Source organism: Pogona vitticeps, chromosome 3 (genome assembly GCF_051106095.1).
Source record: "Pogona vitticeps strain Pit_001003342236 chromosome 3, PviZW2.1, whole genome shotgun sequence".
In the NCBI taxonomy this organism is placed as follows: domain Eukaryota; kingdom Metazoa; phylum Chordata; class Lepidosauria; order Squamata; family Agamidae; genus Pogona; species Pogona vitticeps.
This window is the reverse complement of record NC_135785.1, coordinates 219,141,595-219,155,196: the sequence shown is the minus strand read 5'-3', so window position 1 is coordinate 219,155,196 and position 13,602 is coordinate 219,141,595.

The window sequence follows — 13,602 nt, the reverse complement described above, 5'->3', positions numbered from 1 at the left end:
CTTTCTATTTTAGCCAGTTTTCCTGCTTCATCTATTGTAAGTCTTTGGCTGTGGGTGGAAACAGTGAGAGCAGGGAGCTTAGGTAAATGGAAGGGCTGGTTCAGGAAAGTGTTACTCTATTTATATTCAGTGAAGTGCAAAAAAGCTTTGCATTTTGTCCCTTTCATATGCAATTAGGGTTTTTTAGACAAGAAGAAAAAGCAGAAAGGAAAGTGAGTGCAGCATGAATGTGTTTTCATCAGAAAGCTAGTAGATATAATTTAGGATTAGGCTAAGGGAACCATTGCTAACATGCACTGGATTATGGAGAAAGCCAGAGAGTTCCAGAAAAACATCTACTTCTGATTCATTGACTAAAGCTTTTGACTGTGTGGACCACAGCAAACTATGTCAAGTTCTTAAAGAAATGGGAGTGCCTGACCATCTTATCTACCTCCTGAGAAACCTATATGTGGGACAGGAAGCAACAGTTAGAACTGGATGTGGAACAATTGATTGATTCAAAATTGGGAAAAGAGTACGACAAGGCTGTATATTGTCCCCCGGCTTATTTAACTTATATGCAGAATACATCATGTGAAAGGCAGGACTGGATGAATCCCAAGCTGGAATTAAGATTGCCAGAAGAAATATCAACAACCTCAGATATGCAGGTGATACCACTCTGATGGCAGAAAATGAGAAGGAATTAAAGAACCTCTTAATGAGGGCGAAAGAGGAGAGCACAAAAAATGGTCTGAAGCTCAATATCAAAAAACCTAAGATCATGGCCACTGGTCTCATCACCTCCTGGCAAATAGAAGGGGAAGATATGGAGGCAGTGACAGATTTTACCTCCTTGGGCTCCATGATCAGATGGTGACAGCAACCACGAAATTTAAAGATTCCTGCTTCTTGGGAGGCAAGCGATGACAAACCTTGACAGCATCTTAAAAATCAGAGACATCACCTTGCCGACAAAGGTCCACACAGTCAAAGCTATGGTTTTTCCAGCAGTGATGTATGGAAGTGAGAGCTGGACCATAAAGAAGGCTGACCACCAAAGAATTGATGCTTTTGAATTGTGGTGCTGGAGGAGACTCTTGAGAGTCCCCTGGACCGCAAGGAGAACAAACCTATCCATTCAAGATTAGACCTCTGTAATGCGCTCTACGTGGGACTGCCTTTAGGGCTGATGTGGAAACTTCAAATGGTGCAGAACGCAGCGGCCAGACTCCTTAGTGGAGTGAGAAAATTCCAGCATATTTCTCCTACGCTGGCTATGCTGCACTGGCTGCCCATTCATTTCCACATTGACTTTAATGTTTTAATGCTTACTTATAAGGCCCTAAACGGTTTAGGACTTTGGTACTTGGCGGAACGCCTACTCCCACCAAGATCTATCCTGATCACCCGTGCGAGCCAGGAGGTGAGGCTGAGGAGCCTGACGCCGAGAGAGGCCAGGAAGGAAAAGACACAAAACCGGGTCTTCTCGGCGGTGGCTCCTCGCCTCTGGAACAATCTCCCTCCTGAGATTTGCGCCGCCCCCACTCTGGGCACTTTTAAAAGTCAATTAAAAACATGGCTATAAATCCAGGCCTTCCCTCCAGCTAATACCTGATTTTTCTGTCTTTTCTTCTTTTATTTATTTTCTACTCTATCCTTGTCTGTTATAGTATGATTTATGTAATTTTTTTTGCTTTATTTTATTGTTTATCCTATACTGGAAGCCGTCTAGAGTGGTCTATTAGGCCAGATAGGCGGGGTATAAATCAAATCAATCAATCAATCAATCAATCAATCAATCAATCAATCAATCAATCAATCAATCAATCAACCCTGAGTGCTCACTGGAAGGACAGATCCTGAAGCTGAGGATTCAATACTTTGGCCATCTCATGAGAAGAGAAGACTCCCTGGAAAAGACCCTGATGTTGGGAAAGTGTGAAGCCAACAGGAGAAGGGGACGTCAGAGAACAAGATGGTTGGACAGTATCATCGACGCTACCAACATGAATTTGACCGAACTCTGGGAGGAAGTGGAAGACTTGGCTTGGCGTGCTCTGGTCCATGGGGTCACGAAGAGTTGGACATGACTTAACAACTAAACAACAAAAAAAGGGAACCATAGCATGTTTTTGTTATTATTGTTGTGTCATTGTTGCTAGCCAGACTGTCACATAATGTCCTAAGGCAACTGCCAAGAGTAAAGAAAACATTGGCACCGATGCAAAAAATGTAGGTCTCTGCCTGCATTTATGCTCTTATGCTGATGCTAATAGAATGCTAAATAGAATAGGCCAGTGAAGATATATTAAACCTCAGGGAAATTATAATGATCAAGCCAAGCCTATAAATTGTAGAGATGGCTGGATAGCTCAGTGGTTTGGGTACTGGCTAGGTAGCCTGAGGTCGAGAGTTTAATTCTCCACTGTGCCTCCTGTTAGTAAAGCTGCCTTTCCAGCCTTGGGCAAGCTGCAGAGTCCCAGGATGCCCCAGGGAAAAAGGGAATAGTAAGCCACTTTTGAGTACTCGACCTCGATAACCCTAAAAAGGGTTGCCATGAATTGTCTGAATTGACTTGATGGTACATGATTATTATGTACGCAGTGTCATATAGTGGACAGAGAGATGGATTAGAACTCTGGAGAAGAGGATTTGAATCCCGACTCAGCCATGATAACTCACTGGATGGGTTGGAATTGGTACAACCACTCCTGAAATATCTCATTTACCTTGAAAGCCCTGTAAGGGGTGCTGTAAGCCTTTTCCGACTTGACAGCACATAACACACACAGACTATATAATTGTAGGGTTTGTTTATTCTTAAGAACATAACAGTTATGGGACTGCAGCATGGGTTGCTTTATGACTGCGAACTGGTTGAGCATATGAAATAGAGCAGGGCCAGCCTCTCCTTTGACAGATCAAAGTGACTGCCTCCTTTGATGCCTGCTAAGAGGCACCAATGCCAACCCTTCAACTGGTCTTCCTGATCTCTTTGGCTCTTTGTCTCTGTGGGTGGAAAGAGCTGGATGTGCCACACAACCTGTCCTGGGTTCCCTAAGTTCATCTGCCGTCTCCAGTGCAGTGGTGGATGTTATTCTATGTCAAGTGTTGAAGTAAATTCCCAACTTTGAGCTCAGCCACATACTGTATGTGGTGGGGAGCATCATTTTGTCCTTGGCTTCAAGAGCAAAATATTTTGAGCCAGCCATAAAGCAGAGAGTAGAAAGAGATAGGCTGTTCACAAGGTGAAAGGATGTACAATGAAGAGTTTCCAAAGTGATTTTGACTTGTTCATAAATGCTCTGGAGTTAGAGGTGAACATATTTGTTTTTCAGTGATATAAATTTATTCAGGATGGTAAAACTCAAAGGGAATGTACATAACTGCGAAAGAATCAATCCAAACTGGATGCATAGCAATGATGGTCTGTTAGGGCAATTTGGTCACTGCTGCACTCAGGCTCAGGATACTGAACCTTATGATACTCCTTTTCAGAGGCAGTGAGTCAGAGTCCAGTCTCTGTTCCCTCTTGCTGATTGTGTGCAAGGAAGCTTACCTGTCCCCTCCCATACTCCCGTGAATGGTGGATCGTGCATGTATGCATGAATATTCACTTTTGCCTTGGGCTCTGTCTGTTGCAATCTGTTTGGCCATTTGTGCTATGCTTTCCATTTTGCCAGTCACGATTGGCACCAGCTGCCGCTGCTGAACAGCAAGCAAAATGACAGATATGGTTCAGTGTAATTTAGAGTGAAGTAATGGATGCTGGAGCAAAAATTACATTTAAAAATAAATCTGAATACATTGGTGTCATTGGAGCTGACAGAATCCATCAGAATTGGCCAGAATCTTGCTTTATGGTTAAGTAAAAACCATGTAAGTTGTGAAGACATGTTGCCCCTGATTAACATAGTGTTGGTTGCGTTCCTGGGCATGCGTCAGATGGCACAACAGTGAATGCATCTAGGGCTACAACCAGCTCCTTATTAATGAGTGGCATTTTGCTACCATGACTTACCTGATTTCCATTTTGCAAGTGTAGATCTCCAGTACACTGGGAGTAAGGGCAGAGGTTCTCTCTCACATGGTGAAAAATATCATCATAGCATGTGATTTTTCTCAGCTTCTGATAAGACTTTTGATCTTATTAGGATTCTATGTAGGAAGGTATTTGGACACAAAAGTTTAGAAAGGGGAGTTTTTAAAAGCGGTATTGTTGAAATGATGCTGATCCCCTAATTATCATCAATTTTGAGATGTTCAATTCTACGATGAGTAGTGTCCACATATGCCAATGTTTTTGCTTTTACTTCAAGTATTACTTATTAGATGTTTATTTATGTTATTTGAATATACTTGAATATAACAATATAATAACTTTCAGAGAATTATTAAACACTATACCTTTAGTTATTGGACTTTTATTACACCATTATCTCAAAGTGGTTATCTAGTCATACTCTTGCACAATATGGTGAGCAGTAGAATACTTCTGTTTTATTTATAGTAATACACTACAATACAGTGGGGTCTCGACTTACGAACGGCTCGACATACGAACGTTTCGACTTACAAACCGCTCTCATAGGAATATATGGACTCGACTTACGAACTTAGATTCGAGTTACGAATTCTTTTTTCCCTTTTTTTAAAAGCTAAGTCATCTTAGGTTAAAAGGAAAAAAGAAAAAATTATCCCCCTCTAGTGGCAGAAGGCGGAATAGCAGCTTCCCATTAGTTTATATGGACGAAAAGAGCAGATACGGATTAAATTGTTTTCAATGCATTCCTATGGGAAATGCGGATTCGACTTAAGAACTTTTCGACTTGAGAACTGCCTTCCAATACGGATTAAGTTCCTAAGTCGAGACCCCACTGTACCTGTAACCACAGGGGGTTGATTCTAAGACCCCCAGCAGTTGCTGAAAACTGCAGATAATAGTGAATGTATACATAGCATAGTAAAATACAAAAAATCAGAAAAAAAGTATTTTCACCATGTATTACCAGAACTGGACACTAGAGGGAACCAGAGACCATGCTTGAACAACAAGAATACACGCCATGGTCTTTGGCTCCCTCTCGTGGCCAGTTCTCACAACTACATTGTGAAATATGTATTTCTAAGGTTTTTTCTTTTAATATTTTCAAAACCTGGGTAAGTGAAATTCTGTAGATATAGTGGTCCTAGTGTAATGTCTAATTCTGACTATATTTGCATATTTTAGTTAAAATTAGCAAATATGCAAATTATAAACCGGAAATGTCCTCTTTTTTGTGAAGAATGTCCTTCTTTTGGTTTTCCTTGTCCTCCATGCCCTTCTTTTTTTGATAATGGAGCAGTGGCCACCCTAGATTGGTAGGAAACAAGTTGCGGAATTTCCATGTTTTGACATAGATTTGTAAGAGACAGTCTGAAGCTTGGGAAGAAGGAAAATGTTGAAGTGGAGGAGGGCTAACGCCTGGGTGATTTTATTTATATATTTTAAAAATATTTATGCTATTTCTTAAAATAGCATTCCTTCAGTTCAGTTTCCAGTTAATGAAAACATGCTACTTATCAGGGAATCACACACGGCAATAATCTTCCTCTCCCCATCCTTTATACTGAGGGAAGACTTTTGGTTCAGCTTTCAGAAAAACTGTCAATATCATCATGCCTTTACAAAAAGATGAACCTATACTTTGAGTACTTTTTAATTCTGGTTAAAGTATCACAGAGCTGGAATAGGTGAAGAAAATAGCTATCAAAATGCTCAGTGGACTGGAGCACTTCTATAGAAATGGTTACAGATTCAGGGGTTCACAGCTCAGTAGAAAAAAGTGTCTGTGCGAGAGAGAGGTCAAAGAAGAGGTATATAAAATTATGACTGGTGTGGAGAACTTGAACTGAGATATGTTTTTGACACTTTCTCATAGTATTCAAATCTGAGATAACACAACAAAGCTAAATTGTGAGAGATACAGAGAAAAAGAAGCACTGTTAAACGATTGAATCCCTGCTGCTGTGTTAGTGGTGGCCACCATTTTGGATGACAGTTTTCAAAGAGGAAACAGTGGTTCCATCAGCTATGAATGACTTCTAGTGATGTATACAGCCTCAAAGGCAGTGTGCTTCATGAGTGCCATTGCTGAGGATGTAGAATTGAAGGTGTGCAATTGTAACCCTGTTGTGCTTGTCTGTCTGTCTGTCGCTCTCTTTGTCCTGTAGACAATTGGTTGGTCATTGTGGGAACAGAATGCTGGAACAGGCCACTGCTTTGATCAGCACAGCTGTTCTTATTTTCGTAAACCACCAGGGAATGGAACACAGGCAACAGGGAGAAGGCCATGACTGGGACACAAAGCTGAAAATGGTGCAAGCAGTTTCAAAGAGGTTGGTAGGGGTGGCTCATGTTTCTTTTGGAATCCACACATGATGTAAAGATACTTAAAACTATAACTCTATGGTGTGCCCAGCACTGTTGCCTGTTGTCTGATACAGTCAGTAGGAGCAGAACAGTTTTTAGTGGTATGAAAGTCTTGATTTTCCCAAGAGTGTTTAGGTGATCAAATTTGCACTAGAGGCTGATAGAGATACATTGCTGTGTAGTTTGCCCCTGTATGATCAAATGTGACACTTGACAGATAATTGAAGAGCTAGAGTATAAAGACCAAAGTAAATGTGATATTAATCCAATGGTTTGTCCTTCAAGGCAGGGTTCTTTCAGAAAGAGCCAGCACAGACTCCCTAGGCCAGACTGGGATTTTCAAATATGTATTGGGGTGCCGCGTGCTGGACATTTACAACAGCAAAACCTTGCACTTCAGTACATACTGTGTGATTAACGTCACATTTAAATTATCCCTTAATGGCTGACTAAAAAAATTTAGTGAGAGCTCGTTTACATTAAAGCAGTAATAATTCAGAATATGTGTTGTTGTGAATTTAAATCAACTTAGAGTAATGTAGCTTCATGAGGTGTTTGAGTCAGTTTACGTTCCTTGAAACAAATGTTTAATCCAGTGTTTTTGAAGGAATACTCGAGGCATCAGTGTTGTTGTTGGTTTGTGTGCTGACTTGGTGGAGAGGGTTGGTCTTGCCTTATCTGCCCCGCCCCTCCCGGGACTGGAAGAAGATTTGGGCAAGTGAGTGAGCAATGGCGGCTCTTGCAGGTTGCTTGGTGGCTGGTCTTCTCCCCCATCCCCCACCCCACTTTCAACACAATAACAGCAGGGACAATTGGTTGATTAACATGGACAGAGACATTCACAGAGAGGGAATAAATTAAAATGAGCTGATTCCACATCTCCCCGTAAAATAAAGGGGCCTCTGACAAAAGAGTAAAAAAACCTCTGCTGCTCCAAAAACCCACAATTCCCCATCAAATTAATCCACTCTTACATATGTGTCGTGTATTCGTCCATTTTTGCAGTGATTTTAAAAAAAATTGTTTCCCCTCCCCCCCCCCGAGGAATGGGGATCTGAGTTGTGGGGCTTGCTCTCAAGTCGGACTTAAGTTGCACCAGTGATTTGATTCGGACTTGACTCCCCCCCTGCAATGACTCTGACTCAACTCACGACTCAGGATCTGCTGACTCCCCTTTTTTCTGAAGAAAAAAAGCTTATTTTTAATAGGGACTCAGACTTGGGACCAAAGACTCAGACTTGGATTTGGGACTTGGACCCAAACACATCCCAACATTATTGTTTTTGTTTTTGTTTTAAATGCAATGTAACCACCTTCTGAGTTAGGTATCTGGCAGCAGAGCCAGATATGGTGAGTTCAATTTACTACTGTACCTCCTGGGAGAAAAGCCAACCTATGTAGCCTTGGGCACGTCATAGAGTCTCAGAGCACCCCCAGAAGGAGAGCACTGGCAAGTCACTTCTTTCTCCTCTACACTTAGAAAGCCCTGCAAAGGGTCACCGTAAGTCAGAATTGAATTGACAGCATATAATTATTAATTATTATTAGCCATACCAGATAATGAGATAAATAGACAAAGGATGGAGACATATATTTTGTCTGGAAATAATGGTACTTGAAATGATTCTTCAAATTACATTATGGTTTTGGACATGTAAGTTTGCATTGTATGAGTACACATAACATAGCCCATTGCATCATAACGCTGCCAAAAAACTGCTTACAGAATCTGGTCCTGCTTGGAATAGAACTGATGGAGATTTAAGCCAAAGCTTTGCCAATGACATTATGCACATTCTGGTCTTGCTGAATCATATTTTTCAAGGGAACTTTCTCTGTCTGATGAATGTCAAGGGCATTATCCTTCCATGTGTTTATCATTTTGACATCTGTTTGCATTTAGGATTAAATGGAATGCTTTTTTCACAAATATTGCCAGCATGTCCTCTTTTTCTCGCAGTATTCATGGGATTGCCATCAAAGGGAGCAAAAGCATTGGCCTGAATATATTTGGTTTTCTCCCTCTGAGAAATTATTTGTTTGGACTACATCTTTTGTTATCCCATAGCCAGCATTAATAGGAGCCCTGTTACTGGGGGACTCTTGGAATGGTAGTCCAAAAGTAAATTTTCTGTTAAAGGTCTGCTTTCATTCTTCATTCTGCTCACTGGAAGGACAGATCCTGAAGCTGGGGCTCCAATACTTTCGCCATCTGATGAGAAGACTCCCTGGAAAAGACCCTGATGTTGGGAAAGTGTGAAGGCAAGAGGAGAAGGGGACAACAAAGGATGAGACAGAGGAAATTGCCCGGAAAACCCACAACAACCAGAGGATGAGATGGTTGGACAGTGTCATAAAAGCTACCAACATAAATTTGACCCAACTCTGGGAGGCAGTGGAAGGCAGGAGGGCCTGGTGTGCTCTCATCCATGGGGTCACGAAGAGTCAGACACAACTTAATGATTAAACAACAACAGCAAAATTCATTCTTTCATCAATGCTGTTATGTTCACTGTATGATCCCTGATAGTTTAGGAACAGTCTAGGGAGCATTTTCCTCACTTTTCTATTAGATTCACTACATTAGATGAATGTCTGTGCAAGAAGGAACTAGGGTAGGTGAGAGGGTAGGTGAGAAGGGTACGTGAGAAGCTGGTCTTCATGTTCCAGTTATGCCCTACTGAACATTAAGTGCAACATCAGCATAGGTTGAAGAACCCATTCTCAACCCCTTTTTTGGGGGCCATAGTCCTTTTAGGAGCTCTTCTCAAGTTCCAGGGCCCCCTGACAACAACGATACAACACAAACAGATGAATAGAAAAAGAGAATAGAAAAATGTTCAGTCTGTGCCTTCCTTAAAATATGTGCAAGCCTCCCAGGAGCCATTTGGCTTCTGTTGAGAACAGCTGGGCTGAAGCATCAGGGAGAAGACTGCTATAAGTTATAGGACCTTAATCTGTAGGCTTCCTCTTTGGTGGGTATCAGTCTAGTATGTTTGCACCTTATCTTGGGCATGTGGGACAGATTGAGATTTCTGGTGATGTACCACCCACTGGTTCCTGACTGTATCCCTAACCAGAGTTGGTAGAGGTGATATGTTGGAGACTCCCAAGCTGATTGCCTTTGAGGATTTCAATACCGAAGCTATGGCAATCTTATCAACAGTATCAAAGGATTTGATGGCTGTCATCAAAACATGGGTCATCAGATCAACATTTATACAAGAATACACTCTGGATTGTTTTTGCAGCTGGAGACCAGAACCATGGTTAAAAGTGGGGATTTGACATTCCTTGTTTCCTTGTCGCTGTTGTACTTTTTATATATATACAGTAGAACCCCGTATCTGTGGGGAACCAGTTCCATGAGAGTATCCTATATACAGCATAGAAGGGGAAGAGACAAAGGCCACAAAGGGGCAGGACAAAGACCACAAGGGAACATCCTTTTATCTTGCATATAGGGCTGCAGGAAACTGTGGATTCTGATCCCATTGATATGGGAGTCATATTGTATTCAGGCTCTTGGTGGTTTTACCAGTCTCCAATGCTGCTGAGATCTATTAAAATAGTCAGTAGTCCAGAGGATCATGGATTCTGATGAGATTTCTCCAGCTGAGAAAGTTGGTATCCATGTCCAAGCTCAAGTTGTTGATTGCAATTAAAAGATATCTTAAATAGAAACACTTTCAAGCACCCTCTTCTACTGAGCTGAGTCTGCATAGGTTCCTCGAATCCACTGGAGCTAAGTGCTGGAGTTAAGTGAAGAAGGACTGAAGCGATGCGGGTTTGCAAGGCGCAGCAAGGGCTAGATAGATACGAAAGTAAAGAAAGAGCCAAGTATGACCAACTGTTATGTGCTATGCAGCTGAATTATTATTATTATTATTATTATTATTATTATTATTATTATTATTATTATTATTATTATTATTATTATTATTATTATTATTATTATTATTATTATTATTAATACCCATCAGTGGCAGTGGGTAGTTGTCTGCTTCATGCAATAAAAAGAATTCTAGCAAACCACAGAGACACTCCTCACTGAGTTAATTTGTGTTGTGCTGAGACTCTGTTTCTACATCCTAATAACAGCACTTTTAGAGCAGTTGGAATTCTTCATATGCATCATTCCAACAGGCCTTACATCAGCCCTGAGGAGGGCCATATGTGTATACATTTCTGATGTGGGCTGAGATGGGGGGAAATGGTGGGGTTAAGGTCATCTGGGGTAATATCTCAAAGGAAAAAAAATTGAACCAGAGACTTCCTGGTTCACAGCTCAATTTCTTAGCCACTGCGCTTCACTAGTTAATGAGACAGTGTTAGCCCCGGGATTGTCTGCACACCTTCTGCAACATAAACATACCGCCACTTACAGATAGAGGACATATTGCAGGGTGCATCCTGGGTTCTGGCTCTAACAGACATCTTTGCAAATGCTCCATCTGTATTCTTCTCAGCATAAGAGAGTTCCAGCCAAGATTATTTAGGAGTAATTTGTCAGCAGGTTATGTTGTATCCGAGGAAGAACTGGCAAATGTGTCATTTATGAATGCAACAGGAGTTCTGAATGTGACATAAACGCACCCAATTTCCTCTGGTAACACTTTGCAGGTTTCACATTTGCAAAATATATTAATAAGACCTCGCTCTAATGGCACCACTTTCCTGAGCTGCAATTTTGCCTGTGCAGATGTCCCAGAATCAGCGCAGTGGAGACTGCGGACGTACAGCACATGCTTTCCCTGCATCTAAATGTGGTCTCCTACTGCAACCTTGTCCTTAGCTTGCCTAGAAGCAGTCTAAACAAGATGGCTGGAGTCCTGCCATCTTTTATCTCTATTTTCCAGTCCTCTCATTCCAGAGCTAGCATTCAACATGTTTTTCTTTAGGTAAAGGTAAAGGTTTCTCTTGACATTTAGTCCAGCCATGTCTGACTCTAGGGGGCAGTGCTCATCCCCGTCTCCAAGCCGTAGAGCCAGCATTTGTCTGTAGACAGTTTCCGTTGTCACGTGGCCAGCACAACTAGTCATGGAACACCGTTACCTTCCCACTGTGTTGGTACCTATTTATCTACTCACATTTGCATGCTTTGAACTGCTTGGTTGTGTTTCTTTAGTTACCCACAAATTCCAGCTAAATCCAAATGGTTTCTCTGCCATTCGGGAGCAATTCTACAGTATTTGCTGTTTCAAAAGCTTTTAGGGAAGAATCGCATGTCACATTCATGCCCTTCATATTTGGTGGGGCAGACTGTAATTCGGAAGCATGCTTAGGTGCAAGAGAACATGATTGGGATCCACGTTTGCACCAGGATGTTGACACATACACATGGAAGAAAAATATATGTATGAAGGCATTGAGGTTAAGATCACACTGCAACAAGGCAGAGGGAATATGAGCATATGTAGCAATGGCAAATTACAAAGATTGATTTTGGTGCTGGAAATATATCAAACATTCCATGGAATCCAGATGGTTGAAGTGGCAAGGACCGTCTTGGTATCTTCAAGGCACATCAGTTCCTTAGTGCAGAAGCAGCCAACCATTAGCCTGAATGTAAGAAAATGACTGCTAAATCTTCTTTCCCCTATCTTTCTCATAGCTATTTTCAGAATATGATGTTTATGGCTATCATGGAATACTGATATAATTATAATGAAGTATTGATTCATATGCTACCACTGTATACAGTGATAGCCACTAACGTTGATGGCCTTAAAAGGGGATTGGACAGATTTATGGAGGATGGGAGTGTCAAAGACTGCTAATCATGATGGATATAATACATCAAAGCAAGGAAAAGTTACATTTTTGGACTATAACACCCAGAATTCCTCAACCAGCATAGCTAGGTGGGACATTCTGGGAGTTATAGCTGAAAAATGTAACATTATTATGCAGTCCTAGGTATGTCTACTCGGGTATGGCCAAAATCTTATTGTGAAATGTTGCATTTGTAATGGCAACTGTGTAAGCTATGTTTACATTTTGCCAGCCATCTGTCACATACCAAGGTGTGTGACAGAATGCACAACCAACCAGTTGTATAACCCAGGAATGTCAATGTGTACAGTGCACAGGCAAAAAGATCACACACACTACTTGTGCAAATTCTGGTTTACACTAAACAATACTTACAGAGTTCTGTCAATGAATTCAATGGAACTTACTCTCAGAAAGACATCGTATAGGTTTCTTGCTTTGGGCAATGGTCACGTAGGAGTTCTTAGCACAAGAAAAGTACAAAGTACTTGTGCACTTGGGAAGGTTCTAGTGTGAAACAAACTTTGTTCAAAGGGTCATGGGTCTTTGTGAGGTTTAAGATCATTATAAGATGTCCTGTGGCGAAGAAAGGACAGAAGAAAGAATTGCAGAAAATTAACTGTTTTTTAAATGACTCCTTCTTCACTAAAGTTCTGACCTTTCGCATCTGCTCTTAGCAGCTCTTTCATATTAATGTTAAAAGGTGAACAAAGCCTTTCAGTCCTCTAAATGTAAGATTTCTTTTAAAAGTTAAAAAAATGGTACAATTAATTGTGGGTCCACATACTGTTCAATGAAAGGGCACCTTCAAAGCAGATGCATTGGCAGTGCTGGAATCGTCTTGGTATTAGAGTTAAGGAAGCTTAAGTTGGATTGCAGGAAAACCAAGAAAATCCAGGAAATTTCTTATTCTCATGCAGCATATGCAGTACTTTTCATAGATGTAATGTCAAAGATCAGAGCTTCTTCAGAGATTAGATTTTCGATATTGTGTAGCATTTCATCAAGTAAGATTAAAGGAATAAAGCCCACAATCTTAGGTTACAGAGGAATAAATATACAGATACATATCCAGTCTAGAAACGACCATCATGAAGTGATGGAATATCCACCTGGAAAGTTCATGTATAGAGTATTTTTGTGTGCGCATGAGAAAGTGATCCTATTTTCAGACTAAATTAGCTTTTCTACTGCTTCCCATCACTAGGTTTTAGAATTAATCCTACATTTTCCCCCAGTTGGGAGTGTTTTTGGAATGGTTTTCATTGGAGAGAACAGTCTATTAATGCAATGACCAAATGAAAGTGTACAATAACAATTGCTAACATGTTATTTCTAAATACCTCCTGCTGCTATTCTGGGTATTTTTAATTGGAACCAAGCTGCAGGACCTGTCCCCTGATTCCTTGGTGCACTAGTAACTTAACTAA